Below are 25,421 nucleotides of genomic sequence, written 5' to 3'. Positions count from 1 at the left end.
TGAGGTTAGGACCAACAAGGCCATGATTACAGTGTTGGTTGAGCACTGACATTTAGTGACAGTTCCTTCCACTTACCCAATAATGAGGCATCAGTTACTTTGGAGGATGTCTGGCACATCTTGCACATTACCATCCATGGTACTAGGGTTATCTATGATTGCAAAGTTGTTCTAATCAAGATGTGTGATCTTTGTGAGTGCATTGAGGAGGAGCTATAGATTAGGGGTCAATATGAGATGCCTTTGGAGGTGATAGATTATGATGATCTTACCACCATACTATGCAACATAGTAGCATGTATTTTTATTCTTGATAGGAGGACTCATGGATTTACAGGTTGTTGGGGTAGAGTGATCCATGACATGATTGTACATAGATGTGTATTCACGTGGCATCCTTGTTTCCTTGCTACATTATATCATCAAATGCATGGTATTTTCTATCTGAGACAGAGATCGATTAGGTGTGGCATTGCATTACATCAGGTTTGAGCATGGGAGAATATAGCCATTTCCTGACTGTATATTCATGTGGATCTAGAGGGAGAGTAGCATTATGCTTACAAATATGTAGTAGGGATCATACATAAGGGTTCGAGGAACACCCTATACTGGAGGCATCAGTTTGACATTTTACAATATTTCACATGGAGACCATACCTTGGTTGCCCCAATTGGGTGGATGATGTTAAACATTTACCATATTGTAGGCAGTAGAGGTATTTGATTGGTCATGACATAGATTAGACCAGGATTATCGATATTCATCTTCCAAGATGCGTAATTTGATCATTTGAATAGGTACAAGGTATACCAGATGTTACAACATACTTTGCTTGGATATCGTGAGAGAATAGAGATTGGCGGGCTTGCGTGCAACCTTATGTTGTGATAGTTTAGTTTTATTCTCTCCATCCTATGTAGTGGGGTAGGGCAACTGGGGTAGTCAATTTGGGTACTACTCTTTAGTATGATGGTCGGTGGGTATCACGTAGACCTATCACATTGACAGATCCTATAGTTCCCATATCACCATAGCAGATTCATCATCAAAGGCCATAGGGAGAGAGAGGGAAAGGAGGAAGAGATGGAGGATAGGTTGCAGATATTGTTGCAATGGGTAAGGAGGAGGAGGAGCTAAACATCAGTGGAGACACTGAGTCTAGTAGTGGGGATGAGGAGGGGAGTGATGATTCTACTTCAGGATCATCTAGCAATGGAGTGGATGATGATGAGGATGGTGGATAGGATATTGAGATGATCAAGTTAGAGGATGTTCCCACTATAGAGGGAGGTGGGGATGGTGGTCAAGTACAACCTAGAGATGATGATGATCCATAGGTTTTGATAGTGTATATTTGGAGTCTAGAGGATGTGCTAGCTAGAGAACGAAAAGCTTGTGGTGAGGGTGATACTGTGCAGATCCTTAGAGCGGTACAGATCCTAGAGGATGCATTGGCGAAGGTTAGACAAGGGCTCTTCCAGAGGGAGTACATAGAACTAGCGGTCAAGAGGGATCAAATTACGATTGAAAGAGACCATCTACAGAGGGAGAGAGGCGATGTCATTAGGATGGCTAAGGTGGCAATTGATTTCTATGAGCAGTATAGTGCCTCTCATATAAGTATGTTGGCACGTGATGATCACCTCATTCACTTATTTGAGGAGCATATGTATTGGCATAGATACTATGAGTGATTCCTCCAAGAGGGAGAATGGGTTCCAAGTTATAGTGCATACATGTTTGGGAGGAGATCTGGGCAATCTACATTGCAACAAACTAGCAACGTAGGGGTGATGGGTCCTCCTAAGGCACCATCAGAACATCCTAGGGTAGGATCTAGTAGGTAGGATCCTCCTGGAGATAGAGGTAGTGTCGATTAACACTCATGGACAATGTTATTTTATGTATTAGGCTTTTATTGCACATTCTGAGATATTATCATTTTTGAGTTATATGATATGCAGTTTTGTCGGCTTGGTTTATATGTTTTGTGTTCTATTGATGATGTATGATTCTATGATTTTACTTGTGCTTTCTATGTGATGAAAATTCTATGTGTATGATATGATGTTGTTTATATGCTATGTAAAATGAATGAATCTATGTGATAATTCAAACTAAAAAATTAATGCCATAAATGCTAAAAATGATGCAATAATTATATGAATGTGTTTATAGTGATCTAATGATAATTGACATATAATTGAAACTAAAATGAATGCTACGTACTATAAAATGATGTAATAATGATATATAAATGAAACTAAAATGAATGCAATGTAAATGGTTCTAAGTGATAATGCACCTAAAATGAATGTATTGTACTCACTAAATGAATATGAATGCAACTATGGTTTTGAATCTTTTTGTGATAAACATATGTCAGATTATTGTTTGATTGTGCCACTTGACTTATATAATGAAGTAAAAGTGTTATTAAAATGAAATATTAGAGATATTTGATGAGAAAGACAATGTTAGATGAAGAGAAAAATTAGAGTGATTAGGTTAATCCACAAAAAAGACACTTGAATGAAGAATGAATTTTTCTTTTTCGATCAACATGATAAGATTAAATGATTGATATATGGACCTTGTGTCTTTATTCATAGTAAAATATATATTCATCACTGATCCTTATTATGTAACAATGAAGTTGTGGACACCATGGTATAAGGAACCAAGATATATATATATATATATATATATATATATATATAATTTCAAAGATCAAACACATAGCAGACAAGGAGTGAACCCTCCATTCTGGGAATAATGGTAGGGGTCAAGGTATGTGTGGCGTTCACAAGCATAACGCTCTTTTCATAGAAACCCACTAGAGCAATTGCCCCAAAATTTCATTGGTTCACACCACAAGCAATAAACAAACAAAAGGCTTGTGCTCATCATAGCTCCTCTAGTCACTTTTGGACATCCTTCAGCAGCATAGAGACAAGGCCTATCGCCAATTGATAAAAGATAAAACCAACTAGGACAAAATACAGTAGCCACATTGATTTGTGCCTTCGTTTTATTGTTTGATGTGATAGTTGATAATACTTGGTTTCAAAAAGTTTGGACCTTGTTTAAGACTAACCTATCTGATTTCGAGTGTATCCATCTTTGTTTAAGACAAGATAATGATCACTTGGCATGGATTGTTGTCGATTGATAAGACAGTTTGATCAACTTGGTCCCATATTTTGATTAGATAGTTGTATCCTTTGCAAACTTCATGCGAAGTGTTCGCTGGATATCTACTAGGGTGTTTGATTCTTGCGAGACATTTTATTGCAAGTTTCCGATATTTTTTGATTTTTAGTTCTTTTTTAAGAGATTTTTGATGTTTTTTGGTTGATTAGGATCGTATTTGAATTTTTTTGGATTTTCTTGGATTTTTTTATGTTTTTGGTATTTTCTTGGATTTTTTTTTTTTTGTATTTTATTGGATTTTTTTATGTTTTTAGTATTTTGTTGGATTTTATATGATTCTTAGGAAATTTTCAGCTATTTCCCCTATATGCATACCTATTTGACATGGCGTTCTAGGTGATGCATGTGGAGACAAATAATTTGAGGCATGACCTATGCTAATGCAGTATGCAAGATAAGGATTCATTTCCTACTCGAACGAGGATAATTCCATGCATTTTTTACTTTGTAATGCATTAAATGGATTAAAGGTATGAAATGTTTTAGATATAGGAGTTCAATCCATCCTCAGAGGACCTAGGAGCATACAGCTTAACACACTATGTAACCAAGATTTATGAATGGAGGCACGGAAAAATTCTCCATCAATTCTTGATACTTCGATCTTCTTTTGCCCATGCATGTGAAATTGAGCTTATTATGACTATTATAACCATCAAAGGCCTTTGGAATCCTATGTGGCTAGATACATGAGTTATTTGGAATTCAAAATCATCTTGGAAAGAGCCTCACTGCCAATCATATGTTTATAGACCTGACAAGGTTATACACTATAATCTCTTGAATATTGCTCCATTGCTAATAGGTGTCCATAGCCCTGATGGAGTTACTCACATGTTCCCTTTGTCAAGATTTTATTTTAATTCTTTGCATGATGTTTTAGTTTTATATATTTTCTCTTTTGATTTGATATTGATTTTGGTATAGCATTTTTTCTTTCATTTTCTTGCCTTGACTTGTATGTAATGAAGCATACTTGGGTATGACAATTACAACGACACTGAAGTAGAATTTTGGATTTTTCACTAGCCACATGACCAACAAGGTATTTGTAATGACTTAGAGCAATTGATTAATATGTGAGATATGGAAATTGACAAATTTTGGGTAACAAGGCTAAATGGTGAAACCTCTACTCAACCATGGATAAAGTTTAATTAGAAGGCAACATTGAAGATGAATGACCTAAGAGTTCCTAAAACTTTATCCACCAATATCTTGGAAATAAGACCACCTCCTCTCCTTTTAATGCAAACAAGTGAACGAATTAGACAATCTCCTTGTTTTATTGATGCAAGTATATGTTATGAAGATTGTGAATGTGATGCATTTAGGAAAGAAACTATATGAGATGAAAATATTGTAAAGAAAATGACATACAAATGAATGTTGTTCATATGGGATCTGGGATCTGCGATAAGGTAAAGGTAATGACATATCTTTTATGGTGCATGTTGTTCATGGGATTTGGGAGTGGATCTCCCTCCATTGTTGTTAGATTATAAGTGTCATTTCCAACCACTCTTGTTATTAAAAAAGAACCTAATAAGTTAGGTTCAATTTTTCCTTTTTTTTCACAATCTATGAGGTTCCTTTGGTTCTCTTTAAGGACGTCGATATCTCGTATTTTGAAGAAACATGGTCTCACTATTTTGTTATAACTGTGTCTCATATTTGTTTTATAACCTTGTAAATGATTCAGAGTGCCTTGTCATTTGCAATCCAATAGTTCTAATTCTTGCAAACGTTTGATTCTATAATCTTCCTCTGATATGATGTGTTTCAGGTAGACTCTTAGTGATGAAAATTCTACCTCGATTAGCAAATTGGATTTTGGACCATATATTAAAGAATATGGTGTAGCACTAGTAGTTGTGCAGACACCAGTTCGATAGGCCCAGAGAGATGGATTTAGTTGATGTTGCTAGTCTTGTCCAACTTCATTGACAACTTTCTTTAAAAATTTTAATATGGTTTTATTTGTTGCCTCAGCTTGACTATTGCTTTGGGTATAATAAGGAGTTGCAAAACGTTGGAATGTGGAACTAGTGGAAAAGTTCTCTCACTTCTTAATTTTTAAAGGGTCGCCCATTGTCAATAAAAATGCACGTGGGGACTCAATATCTAAGATGATATAGTTCAAGATGAATTTAGCTATCTATTTTCCTATTATATAGGTCATAGGGATTTCCTCAGCCCATTTGGTAAAGTACTCAATAGCAATGAGTATGAACTTGTGTCTGTTGGAGGAGGTAGGGTTTATGTTCCCAACAAGATCTAGTCCCCACTATGAGAACGACCATGGTGATGTAATTGGTTGAAGATGTTGAGTAGGTGTATGGATCAGGTCTCCATGAATTTGGCAATGTTTGCATTTTTTTACATACTTGTAAGTGTCCTTTTCTATTGTTGGCCAATAGTACCCAGTTTTGAGCAGTTTTTTGCTAATGCAGGACCAGAAGACTGAGTTTCGCATATCTAATCGAAGCCTTTTCTATATAGATTATCAGCAATGATTGTGTGTCTTATATTAAAAAGGATAATTTTAGGAAATATAAAGGAAAAGGGAAGAAATAATGCTATGTTGTAGTTGATGATGGAGTGACAGACGAGGAATCTGAGGAAGAGGACAATGAGGAACTTGTCTTTGTTGCTGTGAAGGTAGATCTGACTGATGGAAAGGCTTTTGTATCTCAATTTGACTCTAATTATGAGTGGATAATAGACAGTTGTTATTCACATTACATGACCAGTGATAACAATAAATTTATATCCCTTGAAAAGTTTGATGGGGGTGTGGTAAGAATTTGCAATAACTCTACCTGCATGGTAAAAGGTAAATGATCTATTTCACTAGATTGTAAGAGTAATACAGATGGTGTTTATTGGGTTGAAGGTTTAAAACATAACTTGTTGATTGTTGTACAACTAAATGATAAAGGATATCACCTTGAGTTTAAAAAAGGAGTGTGCAGGATCATGGGATGCAATGAAGATTTTATAGCTAGTGGTAAACATACTAGAGGTAACCTTTTTCATCTGAATGCTAATCTGAATAGTTCTTTGGTGGCTAAAATTGAAGATAGCTTGTTGTGGCAAAAAAGGTTATGTCACGTTAACTTTGATAACTTGTCAGAAAATCTAATATGGTGAGAGGTATGCCCCAACTTGTTAAACCAAATAATATGTTATGCAAAGATTGTCAGATGGGAAAGATGACTTTGACATCTTTTAAGAGTAAATCTTTTTCTTCAGAGCATATTCTTGATTTAGTGCATACTGATCTCTATGGTCCTATGAGGACTAGAACTTTTCATGGTGATAAGCATTTTATGATTATCAGTGATGATTTTGCAAGGATGATATGGTTAACTTTCTTGAAGGAGAAATTAGAGGCATTCAACAAATTCAAGATCTTTAAATTCCTAGTTGAAAAGGAAACCGAAAAAGAATCTGAAGTGCTTAAGATCTGACCGAAGCAGAGAATTTACTTCTTATGAGTTTAATAGGTATTGTTAATAACATGGAACAAAGATATAGATGTCATCACCTAGGACTCCACATCAAAATGGCATTGCAGAGAGGAGAAACAAAATTATAGTGGAAGCTACTAGAACAATGTTGATACAAGGAGATGTTCAAAAAATGTTTTGGAGAGAAGCAGTTAGTACTATGTTTTATACTTTGAACCAGATTCTTGTGAAGAAAGGTAATGATAAAACACCTTATGAACTTTGGCATGGTAAGACTTCTAATGTCATATACTTTAAAGTTTTTGGTAGTATGTTTTGTATTAAGAGAGATGATTTTACTGGAAAGTTGATGCGAAGAATGATGAAGGGATATTTCTTGTATATTCTACCAAGAGTAAAGAATTCAAATGTTATAATAAAAGGACAAAGAAAATAGTTCAGAGTATGAATGTTAAAATTGATGAATTTTCTGACAAACCTGATGAGTCCAACAGATCTGAGCCTGCTGATGATAAAGAAAAACTTGTGTATGTTGAACTGGAAGTGGAGAAGGAAGATGCGTAGAACAATGCAGATATAGGAGCTCAACCGATAAGAGATAAAGAGATGATGAACATGAAGAAGAAATAATTACACCAAAAATGGTAATCCCAATATATGTAAGGTTAAATCATTTAGAAGACCAGATTATAGGTGAGAAGAATGCTAGTGTGCAGACAAGAAGAAAAATCAGATAGAGTTCCTGTCTGATTTCAACTATTGAGTTGAAGACTATTAGAGAAGCTTTGAAAGATGAAGACTGGTTGAATGCAATGAATGAAGAACTTGACTAGATCAATAACAATACATGGTCTCTTTTTCCTAGACCGGAAGACAAAAATGTTATTGGGACAAAATGGTATTCAGAGAAAATGCAAGGTTGGTTTGCAAAGGGTATGCACAAGAAGAAGGTGAAGACTATGGTGAAACCTTTGCACTGGTGGAAAGACTTGAAGGTGTTAGAATTTTGCTTTCATTTTCTTCTTTTAAAGGATTTAAGGCATATCACATGGATGTTAAATCATCTTTTCTGAATGGTATCTTGGAAGAAGAAGTATATATAGAATAACCAGATGGTTTTGTATTGAGTGAAGATAAAAATATGGTTTGAAAACTACACAAGGAACTATATGGATTATAGGAAACTCCTAGAGTATGGTTTGAAATATTGCATGCACATCTGACAAAGATAAGATTCTGGAGAACTAGTGAAGACATTAACATATATTTGAAGATTGATGGAGACAAAATATTAATTGTTGAAGTTTTTGTTGATGATATAATATTTGGTGGAAATGATGACATGTGTATGTCTTTTGCAAATGAAATGAAGAAACAATTTTAGATGTCTTTTATCAGTGAAATAAAATTCTTTATTAGTTTACAAATTCAATAATTGGTGAATGGAATATTTATCTGTCAGACTAAGTATGTAAAAGAAGTCTTGCAAACTTTTGGCATGGAAGATTGTAAACCGGTTGGTACTCCGATGGTGACAGGTAGTAAATTATCAAAACAAGATGAGATGAGAAAGAATACATGTCTATGATTGGAAAGTTGCATTATGTTGTTCACAGTAGACCGAACATTGCACATGTTGTTGGATTGGTTGCAAGATTTAAGAAAGATTCAAAGGAGATTCACATGGTAGTGGTAAAAAGGATATTCAGTTATTTGAAATGAACAATTGATTATGGTTTGTGGTATCCTTACAATGATAATTTTTCTTTAAAAGTTTTCACAGATGTAGACTGGGCTGGAAATGTTGATGACTGGAAAAGCACGACCATTGTACCTTTCTTTTTAGTAGATAGATTGGTGTCCTGGATAAGCAAGAAACAATCTTGTATTTCACAATCTACAGCTAAAGCAGACTATGTGGCAGCTTCAATGAATTGTACTCAGGCTATATGGATGAGAAATATTTTGGAAGGTTTAAAGGAAGACATGTCTGAACCTATGACTATTCATTGTGATAATAATAGTGCTATTAATATTTTAAAAAATCCAATATTTCATGTAAAAATAAAGAACATTGAGTTGAAGTATCACTTTCTAAGGGAAAGAGTACAGGAGAAGAAAGTAAAAATGGAGTATGTATTTAGCAAAGAGCAGTTGGAAGATATATTCACTAAACCTTTTCCTAAGACAACCTTTGAATATCTCAGAGGTAGATTAGGGGTTGTACCCTTGCAAAAATCAACTAAGATGTTGGTGATGCATCAATTCGCTGAATTCATTGAATATCTTTTAGTTTTGGATTGATGTGAAGTGGGCTACTCCTCAAGGGGAGAAACTACGATGAGATAAATAAAAATGGTAGCAGTAGAGATCAAGACAATAGAGGTATTTGCACCTTTGGCATTGCTATCAAAGGGGGAGAAGAACTAATTTACAAGAAGATGAAATAGATAACCAGCAAAAGAAATACAAAGGAGATGTTGAGCAGAAGAGCAAGTACAGAACATATCAGATCAGTTCAGTTCATCATGATGATGTTTTTCAGTGTTGCCATCAATGCTAAAGGGGGAGAATGTTGGCATATTGGCATAACTATTGATGATATTGATGAACCCGTATAAGGACTTTTGGTGATAATATAGTTGAGATATTATTTGATGACTTGATGATCAGTTTGTGTTGTCATTGATAGAAACTATGGTTACATTATTCTATCATATTATCTAAGTCCTCTATGATTGACCAAAAAGCTATGGAATGGATTTGACAGTTAACTGGCAAATAGGACTTTAATCGGTAAATGTGAAACTATGTTATGCTTAAGTAATTGGATCTAGAGATTGTTGAAGAATTTTGTGTTGTGGTTTCGAATATGTGTTTGTTACATTGTAATGAGGTTATGATCAGAACCGCATCATGTTTTGTCTATCGAAAGTCATGTTTGTGATTGACTGATGTATTTTTAGTAGGGTTTAAGAATCAGTATTCAAATCTTATAACCCGTAATTATTTTGAGTTTGACATTATATTACATTATGTTTGTAAGATGGCGATGACATGGTTGAATCTATGTGAAGTGTTGAAATATTGTTTTGGCACAATTAAAGATGGAATCTCTTGGGAAACAACGAAGAACATAGAAGAATATTTTAAGGGCTTGATTGCTGATCAGATCAAAGTACAATGATGATTTATGATCATTCAACGGTTGTAATTAATTTGTAATTTGTTGTAATAATCCATATGATGATCTATAATGATTCATAAAAATTTGTGATGATTTATGATATAAATATTAGTATGAGGTTAGGATTTTGTAACCGACTAAGTTGTAAAGTCTATTTAGGGATAGTCTATGTTGATTTACTGTGTCGGTGATCAAAAGAAGAGTGTGTGGTTGAACCAGTGTGTGTGTCTACAAGAGAAGAAGAATGGAGCAAAAATGGATTTGTACAATCAAGCAAAGAGTATTATTTTTATATCATACATCTGTTGTTCCCTAAAAATTGTAGCAGACTCAAAATCTATTAACCAGGTAGGTCCCGATAGGCCTGATTGTATAAATCCCTTCATTGAGTGACTCACTAGATTGGGTTATAAATCCTTTCACAAGGTTAATCCTAATAGGATAAAGATCCTAACAGGGCTGAGGTAAATCTCTTAACCGGGGACTCCTAACAAGGTCTGCTCCTAACTGAGTTAGGCTCCTAACAGGACGCATTTCGAAAGAGTGCAAAATCTTGTGGGTACCAATTCCCACTGTGGTTTTTCCCATTTGGGTGTCCACGTGAAAATCCTAGTGTTCATATGGTGAAATATTTGTGTTTGTGTTAAGTTTAAATATTTCTATTTCATGCACGATATGGAACACTTAAATGAGCAGTTTGATAAATTTGATTAGTAGATTGATTTCAATGGCTACCGATACTGGTTATGATTTGTTTTGGTGAAGTATTGATCAGTTTGGTTTAAGATTTTAGTTTGTTGTTAATATTGATTCACCCCCCTCAGTATTAACTCGATCCTCTAAATAACAAATAAAATAATTTGTCGATGATAATGTGAGCATGAAGATTGATGTAAGAATTGATTTGAGATAAATTTAAGAAATTCAGAGTTGAGTGGAAAATATTTGAGCACAAAATGATACGAAAATTGACCTGAATATGAAAGTGCCAAGTGGACAATGTTGTGCAAATTTGACTATAAAATTGACGTTAGATTCAATTTCGATCTTGAAAATGTACTCAGGATGAGCTAGGGGTACAAATTTTGTGCCAATCAGAACAAGTTTGAAAATTAGGGTTTCTCCTATATAAGAGGTTGAAGGGCTCATTTTCAATTCATTTTTACCTCTCCAAGTTTGAAATTTCAAAAACCTTCTCTGAAGCAAAATACAAAATCCAGTTCAAGATCACTGATTTGAGCACTAGAGATGCCACAACCGACCTCAAAACTATCCGCCGGTAGTAAGTGATCAATATTAAGCCTTGTGAATTCCAAAGTTTATGATTTTTTATTGATTTTTTTGTTCTTTACTTCTCTTTAGTTTGTGCCTAGTCATTTCATCATATGGTTAGCTAGGTATTGTCGTACGAGTATCTGGTAACTATTCTTTTGTTGCATGATCATATTGAATTTATCATATGGATAATACCCCTAAATCATCTAAGTTTATTCATCATAGATCATTTTTATCATCTTATATGGAATGCTATCTTGTATGACATAGTTTATTTTTATTACTCATGATCTTTTGTCATATGAGTTTTTTCTTTTCTTTGTTAACTCGTATGGGAAACAACGGGTATTTTTGAAGGTCCAATCGTCAAATTTTGATCTTCATTGTGTAAATTTGGACGGTTTAGCATTCTTGACACATTCTTAGCTTAAAATTGATCATGGGCTAATGATTTTTTATTCAATTTGTAGGTTCAGTTGCCAAATATGTTGGCATGTTCAACATAACTGATACAGATGGAGAATAATGACTGAATGGGTACAAGACTATTTGAGATGACATTGTGATGTAGAGATTGATATTGCATGATGGATATTTGATCAGTTATTTATGTTGTCATTGATGGAATCTAATGTTTATTCATGTCTACTTATGTTTACTTATGTTATATTGTGTCACCAAATCGTTTGGTCTACCGAAGAGGGCTTACTGGTAAAGAATCAAGAAACTGAGAATCAGGACCTTACCCGATAAACGAGGAAATATTATAATTGTATCTAGCGATTACTGATGTTTGAGGCTTTGCTTTTTTTAATGTAAGTTTATATCATTGTAATATGTATTCGACCAGAACCACATCATGTTGTGACAACCGTAAGTTATGTTTATAACTTATGTTGAGTTTTTGTTAGGGTTTAAGAAGGGTTTAAGGACCGGCAAAGAATTCTCTTGATTGGTAATGATTTTTGGTTTGGTGATGATCTACATCAAGTTCACATGCAAACCACATGATGTATTTGAAATATGTTTTGGCACGCTGGGAGAGTGAATTTCTGGGGCATGTGCAAAGTACTTAGCGGAATGAGCTAAGGGTTTGAATTTGTACTAGATCGACTTGCTATGACAATTTATGATCATTCAATGGTTTATATTTATTTTTAATTGTTTGTAATGATTCATATAATGATCTATAATAAGTTGTAAAGTTCTATGATGACCTATGTAGTAAGTCTTAGGGTTTTGATGTCGACCTAGTTGTAAAGCTTATTTATATCGGTAAGGTTGATGTCTTCAAGTGTCAGTGATTTAGAGAAGTGTATGAAGCCGAACAAGTATGTGATAATATTTGCCAGAGTGATACAGACTTAGAACTTAATTGGATCTGATCAAGCAAGCAGTTGAGTGCTAAACATGCACATCATTCACTGTTGTTCTCTAACAATTACAGTAGCTAAAATCCCTTAATTAGGTAGGTTCTAACAAACCTCACATTGTAAAATCCCCTAATAGGGTGACTCAATATCTAAGTTCTAAATCCTCTTGCGAGGTTTATCCTAACAGATCAAAGTTCCTAACAAGGATGATGTAAATCCCTTAACTGGGTGACTCCTAACAGGACATCATTGTAAACTTCTAACTAGGCTTGGCTCCTAATAGGGCACATTCTGAAAGAGTGCAAAATATTTGCGAGTACCAATTCCCACCATAGTTTTTCCCTGTTTGGGTTTCCACATGAAAATGACGGTGTTCATATGGTGAATGTTTTTTATCTGATGGTTTTCTTTACTTTTAGTTTATGCATGGTTAATGAGTACTTAATGTGCAACATTAATATATCAGTTTAGCAGATGTTTATTAGTAGATATTGGTAGTGGTAAATGACTCTAGTGTTGATCTATATTTGATTTGGTGAAAGTTTTATGAGTCTGAGTTTTTTATTTCAAATTATTGTTATTACCGATTCACCCCCCTCTTAGTATTAAGTAGATCCTCTAAGATTAACAGATATTCAGTTTTGATGCACATATCCATCAATGATGAGATTAGTGCGAGACTTGTCAAGCACACACAAGGGTCACATTGGCTTGTGCAGATTCAGATGGTTGGTAGAGATGCCTGATATTAGTGTGAATCACAGATTACTCACAATTTTAGTTGATCTTTTTCATAGTGAGCATAACACATTCCACCTACTGACTAGGGAGATGACCATCACTCTTGAGGATGTATATAGGATCTTGGAGATTCCATTTGCAGGAGATAAGGTGGATTACAATGCTACTCTACGATAGGGGATTGAGGTACTAAGATGTATATTTCATGATTACACTATCTTGGATTGTTCTATCACCTGGGATGATCTGATGATCAGTTATGGAGCACGGTTCCCCCTTGCTTGTGTATTGGCTAGTATTATAGGCTGCTTTGTAATGCCAGATAGGGGCAACAGGGATTTTTGTGTTGATGGGGTAGGATGCTGGAGAGATTACATACTCACCTCGTGAGGTTAGGTTGGGGTTCATGTTTACTATCCCATATATACCATGAGATGTATGAGATCTCTTGTAGAGGGGCAAAGAGCATGGCCACTACTGTATTAATTTTGCAGATTTGGGGATGGGAGCACATCCTAGTTTGTCGGTTGATTGTAGATAATGAGTGACAAGAGGGTCAACCAATTGTTTATATATATGTAGGATATATTAGACAGCCCCACCTAGGGAAGACTGACTATTGGAGATGATAGTTAGATGATATGATAGTAGTAGTCTAGAGATCATACAGGGGTCTAGAGAAGTGGGATGATTAGATGAGGCAGTGGAAGGATATGTTCATGACGTGGCCACTGATTGGTAGATCCTCTGTGATCATTGAGTGGTTTGTGGTGAACAGAGTTTTGAGATAGTATGGAAGACCACAAAGTATCTCTCAAGATTTCACTGCATATGCATGATTCATTGATGAGGAGAGACAAGTATGGGGGCCCAGGATATCATATGCCCTCACTATGTAGGATTTGGCAGGTATACAACCACAGGAGTGGGAGTACTTAGAGGATGTTGCAAATGCAAGGGTAATTCCCTAGTTTAGAGATTGGTTTAAGAGATATCCATTTAGACATTTTATAGATCTAGGATATAAGGCACCTCGGATAGATGAGGGTGATGATATCCCACTGCATGCACAAAGAGAGGTGATGGCTAGGAGAGTAGGAGGAGATCTAGGTGTGAGAAATAGTAGAGAACCTGTCACAAGATGACAGCGGAGGTGAGGAGAGGGAGGATCACTAGGAGCAGTTAGAGGTGATGCAAGTGGTGATAGAGGAGAAGAGGCCAGGGTGGATGTAGAGATGGGTGAGGCAGCTCGACAAGTTAGGCCATGGATGGATGAGCTAGCAAGATGGTGTGAGGAGGATATACCCAAAGGGAAGACACCTCAGGATATCATTTTCACACTAAGAGGGAGACTCAAGGGGTTGTAGACATAGACAGTATTGATGCAGGCACAGATAGCAAAGAGATCAACAAATCACAAAGAGATATCAGCAACTATAGAGTATGAGAGCAGAGTGCAATCAGCAACTATAGAGCATGAGGGCAGGGTGTGAAATCCTTCAACATGAGGTTGTACATCAAACGAGCAAGGTGGTATATTACGTGGCAGCTTATAGTGTAGTGGTGCTAGCAAATATGCAGGTAATTCCTTATTCACAGTACATGGCTCAATAAGATAGAGCTAGGGGACCAAGACAGGATGATGCCCCTACATAGAAGCCATCACCTCCTCTTCTAGGCGACAAGGGAGAGGCAGAAAGTTAGATTTTAGATGTCTCCCTAGATTATGTACCCCATTTTTGTAGTCAATATATTTCTTTCTCCGATAGACATTGTATATGATATTTTGAGATCATTTGTATCTTTTGACATTGAGATTTTTGATGAGATATATATATATATATATGACACATGATTTAACCTCATTGTACTTGTGTTGATTGATATGAGATGATTTATATGTATGTCTATATTGCTTATTATCATGGATGTTTTTCTTTTTATCATGCAAATGAATGTAATAATGGATGAACATGATGATGCAAATGTATATGTGAATTCCATGTTTATTATATTTTTTTCATTTTTTCGATGTAATAATATGGATGTAAATGGATATCTAATGGATTTTTCGATCTATATGATGTTCTCATGTATGCAGCTAACATCTCACGTAGGATTTGTGATGTCTATACACAAGCACTCGATCGTGTTGATGATGATGATATCCAATTGACCACTTAGCGAAGAAATTATGATTGTTTCAAATTAAATATTTTATTCAAAGGACGAAGAGAACAATTTTACCATGTTGAAATCACTTGAAATGCACAAAGCTTAGTATGAATGCAACCTAAAACTTAGTCACTAGGTTTGGTATGCTATTTATCATCACTGAGTGTTTTACAATGTCGGAGATAGACATAAGCACCAAGGCATGAAGAGCCAAGATGACATGAATGCCACATCCTTTTGATCTAGCAAGTGAAGGTAAGCACCAAGGCAGGAAGACCTAGGATGGCTCGAATATTTCTTGCATGCAAACACACCAGAAAAAGTAGAGTTCCTTCCTTTTCATATGCAATACTTATTATCTTGTTCGCAATGACCCTTTTATCGTTCATATTCTAGGACATATTAAGCATGCATCTAGATTACATAATAAATAAATTTACTCAAAACAAACAAGGAAATGGTTCTAACCTCCATGTAGCATACAAATAAACGGAGTCGAGGTATGTGTGGCAATTTCACCTTTATGTGAAGGCACTTATCACAGACACCCAGCTTATGAGATGTTTCCAAATCATCAAAATTATTCCAACAAGAAGAAAACAAATAAAAGTATTATTCCCCCAGTCCTTGCTCCTCTTAGTAAACATAGATTTCCTTGAGTTACTCAAAGGGAATAATAAATGAAAACCAAATTAAAAGATAGGATAAAAAGAAAATTCCAATCATATCTCAAACAGTTTTAGTGGTTGTTTTCATTGTTCTTGTTTTGTATATTTACTCAGTGGTAAAACCCTATAGTAGTTACGAGATAGTTAATTGACTTGGATTGGATGACCTGGTACTACCAATCGAAAGATGACTTGGTTAAACTGCTTAGGAAATTTAGATTGATCACTCCATTACCCTAAGACTAGGATGTTGATCAATTTCAATCCATGAGGATTCCAAAAGAACCAGGGTGTCACAAAAGTGACTGAAAGATATGTACAAGCTAAAGAAAAGATGTGAGAAAGCAGGAAATAAAATAAGAAATGCCAAATTTGCATTGATAGATGGAGCACTTGAGTACAAGAGGCATCTGTTTACCAGGTCTTCACCTTCTTGGTAAAGATTCTCTTTTTTTAACTACCAAGGTGCCTGTTTACCAGGTTTTCAACAAGGCATTTGATTTTTCATTTTTTTATTTATTTTTTGTTTTTTCTTTTTTTTTCTTTTTTTTTCTTTTTTTTTCTTTTTTTTTCTTTTTTTTTTAATTTATTTTTTTAGGACTTTATATGATTTTAGGATTTTTCAAGGACTTCATTTGAGTTTTTTGGGGATTTTTTCAGCTATGCCCCTAGTATGCATACCTATATGACATGATGATCTACAGAATGCATGTGGAGATAATGAATTTTTGATATGACCTATATTAATGAAATATGCATGATAAAGATGCATTTCCTATTCGAACAAGGATGACTGTATTTGTTTAGCATTTCATAATACACCATTTGAATTAGCGGTACAAAAAAATTAATAGATAAGTGATCAATCAATCCTTAAGGTCCCTTGGAACATCCAAATTATCACACTTAGTGACTAGGATTTACAAATGGAGACACAGACAACTTTCCTATTGGTTCTTGAAATTTTGATATTTTTTTCCCATGTATGTGAAAATGAGTTAATTATTTCTCTTGTGCTCACTAAAGATCCTTAGCATCCTATATGACTAGATACGTAGATTATTCTAACTTCAAAAGCATCCCGAATAGAGCCCCGCTACCAGCAAACTTTTAGAGCTCTGAAGAGGTTATAGACTATAATTTCTCAGATATTGACCCATTGCCAACAATTTTTCATAGCCCTCATGGAGTTACTCGCATGTTCCCATAGTTAAGTTTTTTGTCACATCCGTGTGCATGATATTTCAGTTATATATCATTTCTCTTTTGCCTTCAGATGAATATTTGGCATAGCACTTTTTCTTTTTTATTTTCTTTGCCTTGACTTTTAAGTAATGAAACCTACTTGGGTGTGACAATTACAGTGGCGTTGAAGTAGAATTTTATATTTTTTACTATTCATATGATTAACTAGGTGTCTAGAATGAATTAGATATTTTGTTAATGTGTTTGAGATATAGCAATTGATAGATTCTGGGTTAACAAGTCTCAAATAGTGAAATCACTACCCAACCATAAGTAAAGCATTGTCACGAGGTGATTTTGAAAATTAATGACCTTAGGACCTCAAAGAATTCATGTCTAAATATATAAGAAAGGAGATGACCCTTGTTTCTCTTGAATGCAAACAAATTATAAACTTGGGCAGTTGCCTTGTTTTATTAATGTTGCTATATGGAAATATAGAAATTTTGTGAATGTGATGCATTTAAAAAAGAAAGTATATGTGATGCAATGCTTTGAATAAAATTATATGCAATTCAAAAAGAAAAACTTAAATTAACTCATCCCTTAGATAGTATCATTTAAGGTGCATGTTATTCATAGGCTCAAGGAGTTTTGTGTAGGTGGTTCATTGGCCTATGTTTGAAGAGTCGGATAAAGATGTGTTCAACATCTCCAATGTTAATTTCCTTAGTTTTTGGATTTTGTGGATCATCAAGGGGAAATCCATCTCTAGAACCCATGAATTCAGCTATAGCCTTATCATTTTCAAATAAATCCAACTGCAGTAGATTCTCTAACCGGTAGAAACAACACACAATATAATCGGTAACATCATACATCAATTATTATAATCATTTAGCAAATTACATAAGCTGGACTACAGCTCAAGATTACAAAACAACTCATACAACACAAATCTAAGATTCACAGATCTTCTGCTAAATAAATAAGCCTCTGGTAACAACCTACACTATTCTGCATTGATCCAAACTTCAATCCCTACAAACTTCAATCCCCCCAGACCAGAATCTTTCTGGAAACTACATCTTCCCTCGGTCTCTACTTTCTTCGACCTCTTTCCTACCAAATAAATTGCTAAACTTTCCCTTTATACCATCTGCAAGCAATAATAACTCGATCAAGTCAGCCAAAGACCAACCAATTCATGGTGAAACATGCAAACGATAACATGTCAGCCAAAATCACCAAGAACATCTTCAAATATATAAAACAAAATCACTTAATGATCCACAAGTTATGTAAACCACCTGCAACCCAATTCATCTTCGTTCGATACACTGCAAAACCAACCGGTAAGAACATAACAATATCGAGCAAACACCGGGATCGATGTCTCACCGGGATCAAAATAAAGGTGTTGGTTTGAAATAATTCGGTGCTCCTGCATCACACTTAACCATATAACTAATTGTAACACTAGATAAAGTAAGCACATAACCAGTGCCAAATCTTCTACTATCAACATCACCTACTTAGTTTGAACCCACAAAACCATGAATATTTTAAAAATATTATCTCTTATCAAATTACAATGATAGCATAAAAGAATACTCTAAAGCACCCTTCAAATATCCAAATAATCTTTTAACCACATCCTAATAAACTCTACTATGATTAGACATATATCTAATAAGAAATCCAACTAGCTGGACAATTTTTAGTCTAGTACAGACTATAGCATACATGAAACTTCCAACTACAGTTTGGTAAGACACTCAACTTGTGTCTTCCATCTCTAATGGAGATTTAGAAGAATCAAAAATAGATAATTTTGTTCCAACTATAAAGGGAACATATAATGATCTACAATCTTTTATTTTAAACCTCCATAAAACTGAATTCACATACTTATTCTAGCCTAGATATCTAGCTTTTAATTCAATGATTAAAATTATATGAACAATTATTGAGGGATAAGCTACAAGAATTAAATATTGGAAAAAAAGGTGGTAGGAATTAATTAGACTAAATCACTCAATTAATTAGGAATCAAGATTCCGTTGAATATTTTGGGGATATGGCTAGACTTTTTTAAAATAAATATAAATTCAATTAAGTGATAACAGCGAAGGTTATATTAATAATAAATATTTAATTAGTTAATGGATAGGACATGGTTAAAATATTCTCAATTTTTTTTATCTTACAATATTAATATTCTTCATCAAAAATAAAAAATTCATGCTAAAACCATGGTTAGTGTAAGCACTAACCATTAATCACACTTTCATTATTTAAACCATCAATGACAAATCCTCTTCTTCCTACTTCACTTCTTGGAATATGATTGTTGCAAGAAAATGATACAATATTATGAATATTATCTTGGAATAGGTACCATTCTTAATTACGCTAAAAACGTTCACATTCATAGATGCACATACACGAGAATATTTCTCAATACATTCTACTTTCTTATGTCTTGTACTATCACAAGTAAAATGACCTTTAATAATGTTGCTTGACAAAGGAAAAAACCATTATTGCTCTACGATTGGCATATAATAGTGCTAGTGAATAATTAAATGGAAAGATACACATGAAAAATCCTCTATATAAAACATCATTGGCAAATATGAAGTAAGACTCCCATGAATTTGTCAAGAAATATGCTCAATGTAAACATAGCAATATTATTTATTCTCCTATTTAATAACTTCAACATATTGATTGACCTTGGCCTTTATATATAGGCCCTCGATCTTATCAATAATATTTCTTCTCCTAGTTTACACCTTTATCATTATAATGATCGACTATTTAAAAAGCAAGGGGGAGAAATTCTACTCAAATTTGCTATTGCTAAGGTCATATGCAATGTTTGAATGGAAAATATTGTTTTACATTTTAACTTTTCTTTTATTTCAAAATATAGTAATAACTCTTCTTTCAAGAATTATTAAGTGAAGTAGTTTATTGATATGATCCATACCCAACATCACTTCTCAACTCTTTATAATCTGCCGAGTTGATGTAGTTCACTCAAAATAAATGAATTATTTTATTTAAAATTGTTGATCAAAAAAGTAAAAATTGGCATCCATATCATCCTACCTTATAGACGTACTATACTTGCATTTTTTTGCATGTGTATATCTAATTTGATCTATCATCTTAAAGTTATTATGTCTCTAAAGATCAAATTTTCTTCTCTTCAATTGTTTCTTCACCTACTCATTGATTACATTATGTAAAATAAGTGTCACCACCAAGAACTCAAGATCTCTAATGAGATTGCGTGAATGTTTTGGTACAATTGAATCTTCCACAAGCAACTTGTATGACCTTATTATCAACATGTTTTGCATTACTCTTTCCATTGTAAAATAAAACTAATGCAATGCACATGCAAAAGATAGTTTCAAAGGGAAACTTATGTCATATTCACTTCTATCTATGCATAGAAAACAACACTTGAAGTAACATCTTAAAATTTCTCCCCTTCAACAATTTTGTGTGCGATCATTTTCTATTTTCTCAATTTCAATTCTTAATACTTCTATTCAAGTTATCTTTTTTTACTGTCACTTTGCAAAGGAAATTTGGAACTTGTTCGATCTGAATCTGGAAGCTAACTGTGTTGAAATCATAAAAGTTGTTTTAGGCTACATTAAGGGCTGTAGGAAAACTGCAAATATCTTCTGGTCATGTTTATCTTTGGAAGTTCTTTGGCTCATTTGGAAATACTATAATGATGATATCTTTAATAACAGCACCAAGCACCTCACTAAGTCTCTTAGGAGACTCATTTTTCATATTGTCTCAATGCAGGTCACCGTGGTTATAAAGTTAGACTCAGAAAAGTTTGATAGATGGATAAAGGAAGGTGCCACCACTGTTTACATCAGAGAGTTGTCCCATGGCTTCACATGGGAGAGAGATGAACCAAGAAAGGTTGCATTTGAGCAAGCACTCATGGCCTTCATGAGACAGATGGACCATAGACACCTACACATGGAAATTTATCGGGAGGAAGCTGACTTGATTCATGAGAGCACCTCACACCCCCACAAGCAGGACATACTTGATGGCCGTATGGAAGTATGGTAGGATGGAACATGGGCAGGGTGGCCTGGATCCCACCAGTGGGAGACAACTCTTCTACAGATTCTGAAATTTCTTTCATATAGTCTGTTAGAACTCTCTATTTTGTTCCTTTTGTTCATAAAAAATATGATGTAATTATTGTAATCATCTTCCCATAAGTGGAGATACTTGTGGATCTGTATATTTTTGGAGACTGCACCCTCCTGCAGTGCCTAGATGTAGATATTCTTAGGCATTTCCGGTGATATGTAATGACTTTATGATATTTGATCCAAAAATACTTCTATTCAAGTTTCATGTATATATGGCCTATTTACCTACATATATTCCACTAGACTTATCTATTTGTGACACAAGTCAATTGTGAAATAGTTTTTCTTACCATAGTGCTTGTACATCTCAATGCTATGGGTACCTCTATGCTCCTTCCTATTCCTTATATAAGCTATGGTCCTCCATTCTTTCCAAAACATGTGTTTAAATGAAACTTGACATGTCAATTCATATGTTTGTTGTGTATTTGTTTATGTATGTTATAAACTCTTAATAGTATTAGTATTTTGTAATGATATTACCCTTTGTATTTCTTAATTAGGTGACTACTAAAAATGATATTTCTCTTCCTTTATTACGTTTCTTAGTTATCTAAGTTTCTTTCTATTATTTACACATGATTAAGTTGAATCAATAATTTATTTTTTATTTCTTAAACAATTACAAAAATGGACCAAAATATCATCATAAAATAACACCTATTTGTTTCTATATCATAATCATAAAAAAAAAAACATCGTCACATAAACACAAACTCAAATCAAATTATTCGTTAAAAATGTCCTTGCAATAATTAATTATCCATATACCCATACAATACTCAATCTCTAACGATTATGACAAAATACGAGGACAGAATTTATATTCTCTTACGGCTATGACAAAATATGAGATCAAATTTTATAGGTGGTATAGGATTTGGAGACTACAATAAAACGAACCCTTCTCGATGCTCCTGTGCTCGCCTTAATGCCTCTCTCAAGCTAGCATTCTCCATTGTCAATGCATCCATCCTCTGCGATACTTGTATATCTGCTACTCTCAACTGATGAAGTGTCTCTAGCTCTCCTCGCACACGATCTTGCTCTGCTTTGAGTGCATCTACCTTAGCACATAGTTGTTGCACACGATCTTGCTCTACTTTGAGTGCATCTACCTCAGCACATAGTTGTTGCACACGATCTTGCTCCACTTTAAGTGCATCTATCTTAGCACATAGTTGTTGCACCTCTGTCTGTTGAAGTTTCTCGAGCTCTCCTCGCACACTATATTGCTCCACTTTGAGTGCATCTATCTTAGCATGTAGTTGTTGCACCTCTATCTGCATTTGTGTATCCCTCTCTCGAGCCTCATCATGTTGGATCTGCAGACTATCCCAATCTGCTTGAGCTTGGTCTCTCTCAATTAGGGCCCAATCTCTCCCAACCTCTGCCCTTGCTACTCTCTCATAAAGTTGATCCCTCCGTACCATAGCAGCATACTTCTGTTCCATACGTTGTCTCGACATAAGACTAAAACTGTCAAATTGGCCCGCTATTTCCATTGGCCTATCCCATTCTCCAAAGTTAGCTGCCAAAACATATTTGATTTATGCGATTATTAATCGGGTGGCTTAAATCATACAAATTAAGTTCTAGCTTAAATCATACATACTAAGTTTGATACTAAATTTTGACTGTAGACTTAAAAGTGAATTGTTCTTTAGTGTGTGGAATGTTATTGTGGTATAATTTTTATTGGGTAAATTCACCAACGATTACATCTAGAAGTCTTCAGATATGTGATCTAGTCCTGCCTGAGATTTAAGCAAAAGAAATATCATTTCAAGGCAGCCTATAGCCTCCGCCAACATTCCGAAAACTAACAATATAATTATCAAACAGTAAATGGCAAAGCATAATGCAGTAACTACGAAAGAGAGACTTACCAATTACTGAAGATGCAGGTGTTGTTGCAGATGCCTCTGATGACGCTAAGGTAAAACGGGGATATGCAGAGGAGGATTGAGTCGCTGAGAAAGTGGCCGGAGTAGAACTAGAATTTCCCGCCGGGGTGCTGAAAGACACATCCAGTGCAGAAGAATCTGCGGGGTTTGAGAAGAAAGGCGTAGGTGTAAGCATGTAAGCTGCATTGCCCCCGAAGAAACGCGTCGGCGCGCAAGCCGCAGGGCTGGGGAAGAAAGAAGTAGGCCCGTAAGTCGCAGTGCAGCGGAAGGATGGTGCAGGCGCAGCGGTGCCAAAGAAATTAGGCCTGGGCGCGTAACCCGAAGTGACGCCCAAGAGAGGTGTTGGTGGCGAAGAAGCCGAAGATCCAAACGTGACAGGAATTGACGAACTCCCGGCTGATACACGGAATTCAAATCCTCTGCTCGTCATGGCTAAAGTATAAGTAATGCCGAGAAAAGATTAGAATTGAAAACTGAAGCCTTTAGATCCTAAGTATTTGTAAAATAAACAATCTGTTGTTCCTGTAAGCGTGTCACCTGATTTGGTTTATTAAAACATTCTCGACTGGGATTTATATGATATCATAGGACAACGGTTGGGTTGGATTGGATTGGCCGACCATGTAATAATAGAGCACTTATTATTATTATTTTTTAAATCTTAAAGATTACGAGGGGAAACAAATTAACCTTAATTTACAATGTAGGGCTAGTGTATATTTACACAGCAGTTCTTGATTATTATAAATTTGGATTATTGTTAGTTTAAAATTATATAATTTTAATTATATTTATGTCTTATAAACTATAACTTTCATTTCAATAAAGTGATATTTAATTATGTAATATTCATTATAATTCTAACTTTAATAAAATAGTATTAATAGTTAGTTATGTTATTTAGTGTAGGTATTGTTCATTAGAAGAGAAGCTGACATCAAGGGAAAGGATTCAAAAATTAGTGAGTTGAGAAGGGATTGACAAGAATGGACATTAGTTGCTCTCCAGGAAGAACAAGTAGAGAAAGCTAGACTTCAATTCGAGCTAAGTGATGCTACAACCATGGTTGCCACAAAAAGGAAAGAAAAATAAGAAAAACTATAGGCAAGAGAGCAATAATTGGTGTGCAAATCCTAGTGACCCTTTTTAATGCCATCAATTATCAATGCAAGCCCGAACAAAGGGCACAAATAGAGGAAGACAGGCTTATGAAAGAAATAGTTGACTTGCAGGCTCAAATGAAAATGGAGAAAGATGCCAAAGAGCCGACAAAAGAGCAGATGCATGACAAAATGCAAGAGTTGATCCAAGTTCAACAAGAAATTCAAAAGGCACTAAACATGCATGTCCAGGTTAACAAGAGCTGCAATATAAAGATATTCAATTCCAAATAGAATCCCATGAGATTCACTAGATATGTTTTATATGCTTTATGATTGCACGTCATTGGTTGTATATCTTAATGACATGAGATTCAATCTATATGTTTTTTATACCTTAAATGTATGGATAGTTGGACATGTTATAACTTTCTACGGGTGATAGTTGGATAGTTGGATGTGTTGTAACGAGGTAAAGAGACCTAGAGATGGGGAGAGAGAGGGTCAGAAGGAGTTGTAGTGATTGAGAGAATGGAGAGAAGGGGGAGAAACAATAAGAGATAGGGAGAAGGAGAGAGAGAGAGAGAGAGAGAGAGAGAGAGAGAGAGAGAGAGAGAGAGAGAGAGAGAGAGAGAGAAGAATAGAAGTGAGAGTAATGAGAGAAGGAAAGATAGAGAGGGAGAGAGGATGGGTGAGACCTACAGAGAAGATAGAGATTTGAGAGAGAGAAGAGATGGAAACATAATAGGGGAGAGTTGGGGAGGGAGATAGATATTGGGGTAAGGAGGGAGGGGAGAGAGAGATGTGAGAAAGTGAACAAAGATAGGGTGAAAGGGAGAGATAAAGGGAATTCTAAATATGAGAAACACCTTGAAACCTTTGTACCCTAAACCTTATACCATAATTTGTGCACTGTAA

Source organism: Cryptomeria japonica, chromosome 4 (genome assembly GCF_030272615.1).
Source record: "Cryptomeria japonica chromosome 4, Sugi_1.0, whole genome shotgun sequence".
In the NCBI taxonomy this organism is placed as follows: Eukaryota; Viridiplantae; Streptophyta; class Pinopsida; order Cupressales; family Cupressaceae; genus Cryptomeria; species Cryptomeria japonica.
This window is presented reverse-complemented; position numbering follows the sequence as displayed.